Genomic DNA, 7,134 nt, shown 5'->3' with positions numbered 1-7,134 from the left:
CATTGACCATTGACATTCACTAGTTTTAGAATGCATCAGTCGTTTGCCATTTACTAAACGACTTCTTTTTATATTCCGTTTGGGTTGAGAGCTTGAGCTGTTTAGAGCCCGTTTAGTGGTCGTTTAGTGGATTTGTGGTACTTGGGCCATCTCATTGCTGCTGCACAAGTTAGATAAGTTAAATGCAGAAGGAATATTGAGTGAAGTGATAGTGATTTTTTACTGACCCTACCAGCATTAAACGGCTTTGAAGGCATTCAGAAGGCATTTAAGGCCTACCCAAGTGCCACAAATCCACTAAACGACCACTAAACGGCTTCTAAACGACTCAAGTTCTCTACCTAAACGGAATATAGAAAGACTTCGTTTAGCAGACGCCAAACGACTCATGCATTCTAAAAAGCTGGTGGCGCTATCTGTTGGTGGGATACCCCAACCAGTTGAGCTTCATCGCTTGGAGGAGAGCTTTCTCATTTCCTCTGTACTGTTGTATGGTTTCGCATTGAAGTTATGCATCGCTAGAACTAGAACGGCGATACGATTGTTTAAATACTAAACTCCAACGGAAACCACCAGCACTGAAGCAAGTGAGATTTGAGCAATGGTCATTGGTGTTGATACCCACGTATCTAACCACACGACCATTTATATAGATTTTTGCTCAGAAAGTTAGAAGGCTATATAGGTCATAATAAAATGCAACTTGTCGAAACACATTGCAAGAAAAGGATAGCAATATGATGATGAGTTGTAATACGCCATCTATTGATCAAACCAATGAAGCTGTGGAGCTTTCATTTTTTTTCTATGGATATTCAATTTTCCAGTCGTTTAAGCTTAATCTGTGGCGCTTGGGTAGTCGCCTTAGAAGGCGAATAAAGATTTCAACCGAAACTTTCACGGCTGTAACGGGTTCTCTTCGAAATCTTTCAACTTTTTGATTCAAGGAGAACAGATAGCTTGCCGCCATCTTAGCTTGTTTATGTACTGAATTTGCACCTGAACCAATGTAACTGCCAAATAGAGCAGTAATAACGCTTTTGGTTCCGAATCGAGAAAGCGTGTGTTCAAATCCAGATTTTTATGATCTTTTTTCTGCGTTTATTTCTTTTTAAATTAATTTTTTCTTACTATAATTACTTTAAACAAAATTTATGTGAAGCGAAATTAAAATAATACCTTTAAAAAAAAATAATTACACTATGTTCACCGTTCATTATCAGGATGGGAGAAATATGTATCTCATTTTTCCTTTTATTTTAGTTATCGAAATGAGTTTGATATATTATCACCTTTCAATGAGTTGGTCTTTAACAACCGAATAATGTAGACCATCTTAATAAAGTGAAATAGCTCAGAGCTTAACGCAAGAGAACATAACACGTAAATCGTGCTATCGAATCTCACGCTCATATCTGGGAACACTACAACAGTGCAGTGCTGAAGACGCTTGTAAGGTTTTCTTTTGACAGTTGCAATTTCAAATTTCAAATTAAAAGCGAAATTTTTCATTGACATATTTCAAAGGCATTTAATTACTGCTAAATGCACTGCTGATCGCCTTCAATTCGCCGGCGATTACAAGGCGATTAGAAGGCATTTAACGGAAATTTGCGGGTAGGGGAACTTTGTGCAATTATGTGAAATTCAAGAGCTTTCAGAGTTTTAAAATTTACATGCACATAAAAACACAAATCGTGTTTTTTATTTCATTGATGACGCCTTGCTTGAAAATAAAACGCAAAGAAAAATAATCCCTGGCACCGTGGCATAAGGAAGCTGTTTAGGCGCTATTTGAAAGACCCATCTGGAACTTTGTTGCTGTTTATCTACTGCAAAAGGCAAATTCAAGCAGCGATCTTTAGCATGCCAAAATTAATTTCTTAAGCAATTTTGGCTATTTGGGTAATGGAGACTGAAAACGGTTGCAAAATACCGCGTATCTTGAATTTACACGTAAATCGAAACTCTTGATTTCCAGCTAAAGTATCACTAATTTTCGTATAATTTTGAACGACATTAATTATTTGATATAATTCTGACTGAATATAAAAGTTTTAAACCTATTGAATTGGTTTTTACCATTAGATCAGCATTAGATAGCGTATTATAAAACTCATCATTAGATTGATGTCCTTTTTTTTGCAATGTGTTTCGACAAGCTTCATCTAATTATGACCTATATAGTCTTCTAACTTTCCGAGTAAAAATCTATATGAATAGTCGTATGGTCAGATACATGGGTATCAACACCATCGACCATTACTCAAATCTCACTTGCTTCTGTACAAATGGTTCACATTGGAGTTTAGTATACTACACTACTATTGATTTCCACCAATAACCTAGTACAGGTATGTCTAAGGCTGCGCTCTGGCACCAATCGAACACGACATCCGACTCGAACAAGCCCATATAATCATATGGAGGTGCACTGTCAGACACAAACAAACAAACAAGACAAACATGTCAAATCCCATACATTTTTCATGTTCGATGTCGTGTTCGATTGGTGCTAGAGCGCCGGGTAACTGGCTACTCCAATCATCGCTACTTCGATTCCGGTCAAATCTGTTCCGACTGATTCGCTCGGTGCCATCCAGAGCCATTTGGAACCGTTGAAGACGTCGTTTATCGCACGGAGAGCACCGCAGCTATTCTGCAGTCAGAACTGGCTCCGAATCGTTTCCATCGATTTTGACGATCTCACCGCCTCCGACTGCCTAGTAGAGGCTTGAGTCGGGTCTGGATTGCTCCGAACAGTTCTACACGGCTCCGACCTTAGAATTTTACATCTTTAATGCCGATTGGAGCCAGCAGTTGGCAGATCATACGTTGATAAAATATTAGTATCGAGACGCAAGAAACATTCGTCAATATAGCATACACTTGTGCAAGAATGTTGCGACCAAGAATTTTGCGACCAAGATTTATGCGACCAAGAATTTTACCAAGATCCTACCACCGTAAAAAAAAATCAGTTAATATCCAAAATGTATGACTCATTGAAAGCGTCTGTAGTCAAGTTGAAATTATTTGAATCCCACATTCTACGGACTCTACAGTACTACTACAGTACAGTACTCTAAGTACTTCTAATACGTTTCAAATGCACTTCTAACCTTCCCAAAAATCAAAAAAGATTTATATAAAAGATTAAAATAACCGAAATGAAGAAGCCTTTCATTATAAAGCTTCTGAATAGGTTGTTCTCAAAATAACACAAGTTTCAGTTATAAGAAATGCTTAATATACCCAGTGGCGGGTCAAGCCTCTCCGAGGCCCTAGGCGTTATGGTAGACGGGGCCCCTTCACCAAATCCATCGCGGGGGGGGGGGGGGGTTTGGTGTACGAATCATACACTGCAAATTGTATAAGTTTGCTGCAGTTACATGTTTTACTGAAAGCTATTAAGTAATACATGGTACTGAATATCAGTAAAACAAATTACTGAAAATGCAGCTATTTATTCTACCAAAACGACATGTCTGAGCTTCAAAGGAAAACATACTGCGAAGCCCACTTGCTCGTGATGAACAAAAATTTGATTTGGTAACCGCTTACAGACACCCCGATAAATTTTAGGTGCGTATTCGGCCAAATACCCATTATACCAAATCAACAAACTTCTTTCGACAAAATACAATTCACATCTGTATAAAACTTTATGAAACAGAGATGAACATAAGCAGAATGGACTGCCACCCGCGCATCAGTAAAAACCCCAATTTTAATACTTTTTTTCGCCAATTTTCAATCGATAGTAATGACTTAACAATCATCAATATCAGAAAGGCTTTGTGGTATGTTAAAATTTTGGGTACTGTGGATACTGTTTCGAAGCGGACTTTCGACACTTGATCGTCTAGGCCAGGGGTCTCCAAACTACGGCCCGCGGGCCGCATGCGGCCCTCGAGAGCCTATAATGCGGCCCGTGATGATGTTGTAAAGGATAATGTAAATATCATATATGTTTGACAGTTTCCATCATTTTTTTAAATTTTTACTAAACCAAGACAAGAATCAAGTTACTATAAAAGAAAAATGCAGAACTTTAAAATATTTATTAAGTATTTTCTTGTCAAAACAAGATTTAAACGTTCTCATTACCAAAAGTAACGCGTAAATGGCCCTCAACAACGATATTTACGAAGAAATGCGGCCCGCGAACTGAAAAGTTTGGAGACCCCTGGTCTAGGCGATCATAAAAACCTGTAGGACGTTGGAGTTTAGAGGGCTTACCTTGGGTAGGAGGACATAAGTAAACTCCTTAAATGAGAAGTCGATAGATGATGGATGGGCTTAGTCCTATCCTGACAATCCGAACAAATCTGACCTGCCATGATCGTTGTTGTTGGTTTTATCTATACTCAATAGAGGTTAAAGGTCGGAAAGTTATCGTTTTCGCTAAGCTAGTTACGTTTGTCTTTTATGGACAAGAACGATGGTTCTAAACGATATTTTCTTTCCTACTTTACAATTTCCAGCACGTGTTTCATAATACGGACGATTTGATTTAAAATCGTCATCGTGAGCATAACAAGAAAACAATATTTTGCTTTTACGTTGGTTTACCTTTACAATGAATACTGAAGTACCGTCTGTCTTCGAATTACGGCCACTTCATTTTCAATCGGTCAAAGCGATAACTTCTTGCACGCTGGAAAAACAATATTTTCATTCGAAAGTGACTGGAAATACCTTGTATTGCAGTATGTTTGTCTCAAGTAATCCACGGACCACAGGTTGGAGACCACTGCTTTAGATCAGCTGCTTTCTAAATGATCGAGCGGTGAGGGCCAGGAGAATGCATTTGTTTTACACATACTTTATTATATTATTACAGTTAATACACAAAATGATATGATATTTATGTTATTAAACAATGCGATTGGTTATTGGTTTTCTTACATTATTATATCATCCAAGCAAGTTTCAAATTCATTTTATTAAATTACAATAACCAAAATTGATTGTAAAGATTCTTCAATTAAGAGTCTGCAGCATAGTGTGCAAAAGTCATAAAAAGTTCAAAACAATAAAGCAAAATCGCAATATCGCTTCTTAACGTACCCTTCCTTCCATGTTTCAAATTGTTTTCTAGGATATTTCTGAAGATGGCACAAAATAGTTAACAACTGAAAAAATATCGAGACAAACGTACAATCGTTCAGTACTATTATGAGGCCACTGACAAGTAAGGCCAGGTCAGACGAATTGATAGTGCATTTCTTTAAAAAAAAGCTCCAAGAAAATCGTTGCATCCTTAAAAAGCAATAGAGTGTAACCATTGTTCTCGTAAAATCAACAGTTAGGTTTTTATGGAATTATTCGTTTCTATTTTCTAATTTCTCCTCAAATTTGACCATATTGATTGGTCCGACAATCCATGTTATGGTGATCAAATTTGGAATAGTTCAACGATATGAATTGTCATATTAAAATATGTTCAGTTAATTTTTAATGAATAGGATCTTCCTATCTTTCAAAATCGCGCAAATATTTTCTCGGGCCTGACTGCATATTGTGGTGGGCCGGACTTTGCCGATAGCTTAATTAGTTCAAATGTTACGCGATCATTCATATCGATATTTCTTTTCCGTCGACCCTTCCAAATTTGACCCAAACCCTTCAACAGCTTGCCTTTCCACCATCACTTCGTCCAGTCCACAATTTTAACTGGGGCCCCAAAGGTTAGCCGGGGCACGAGTTCTTAGTTTTTGCGTGATAACATACACACAGGCCAAATTAAAAAACGCACACATCGACATCGGAATCGATTCTTGAATGAAACCTAAACAGATAAAAAGAGCGTGCTTGGTGTCAGCCAATTTTTCTTTTTTTCTACGGCTACGAACCGTTGTGTTGAGATCGGTTTCGGAGCCTTTTAATGTCGTATGTGCATGTAGTTTGTGTGAGGCATCTCTTGTAACGGATTTCGCTTTACCCAACTCGCGCGTAGCGTTCAATGCATTTAATAAAACGCTTTGGGCCATCGATGATGAAATGATATTGTTTTGACCTCTGGGCATGTATCGCAGCGTTCTACGCTTCCAACTAAGGTGCACATGGTAAACAAAAATATTGCACATGTTAAAAAGGCAAATGTTTTCTGCTTCTGATAGTAAAATGCTTCTGATAAATAAAATAAATATGCCTCTGATAGGTCTGGTAGTAATAGTAAATCTGATTGTAAACATAACCCCCGGGGGAAAAATGGGGATATATTAGGTTGACAACATCAAATGGAAGGGGCCCCTCAATCGACCGAATCATCAACGGGGCCCCCAAATGGCCGAGGCAATGGAGATTGTTCTTCGTATTATGGCTGGATGTAGATGCATCTGTAACGGTTTTTGGTCTTGTTGTATTCGCACAATTGAAATAGTCGATAAAAACCATATATAAATGAACATGGTCCATAGGTTCCTTGAGTATTTTTATACCCTTCCCCCCTTCCTTCTAACTGAAACCTTTCCCATTTCCCCTTCTCTTCGGTCCACAAACTTGATGTGTTCGATTAGGGCCAAGAATGAAAATTTAGTTTTTGCATTAAAAGACACACACAATCCACTATCCCAGGCCAGGAATGTGAATACCATTTTTCGTGTGAAACAGCTGTCTGCTTTCGACACAAAATCGCAAAGCGGTAGCAGGGCCCCGTATACAAGAACAAGACGGTTCATCCCAGCCAAGAGTGCACACAATGACATCGATTTAACCATTTCTCGAATGAGACCTCAACCCACTGAAGGACCGTTGACCAAACGATCTTCCTAGACTTTTTAAAGCAACGCGAGCTTGGTGTCAATTTTTCCTGCGAATTTCTCCGGCTACGAGCCGGTGTATTGAAATTTTGTTTAGGGGCCTTTAAATTTTTGTCTGTGTATGATTTGTGATTGTGGCTGTTTCAACGGGTTTTCTTTGTGGTTAAACGCAGCGCTGTCCTGTGTTCCGTGCATTGGATTTTAGCAGCAAGTGTCTCCGCGTTTTTTTGGTGAGCTCGAGCACGGACCATCCACACCAAGACACCAAATAGACGGGGCCCCTTATTGATGGGGCCCCTAATAGACGGGGACCCTTATTGATGGGGCCTCCTTACCGACGGGGCCCTTACCGACGGGACCCCTTCAT

General features: G+C 38.8%; 1 long non-coding RNA gene across 1 annotated transcript in view; it reads left to right on the top strand.

The window, feature by feature from the left end:
- Positions 1–7,134, top strand: part of LOC121591347 — a 44,238-nt gene that overhangs the window by 34,543 nt on the left and 2,561 nt on the right. The window lies entirely within an intron of this gene.

Source organism: Anopheles merus, chromosome X, assembly GCF_017562075.2.
Source record: "Anopheles merus strain MAF chromosome X, AmerM5.1, whole genome shotgun sequence".
Lineage (NCBI taxonomy): Eukaryota > Metazoa > Arthropoda > Insecta > Diptera > Culicidae > Anopheles > Anopheles merus.
Note: the sequence above shows the minus strand (reverse complement) of the source record. Positions and strands in the feature narration are given on the sequence as shown.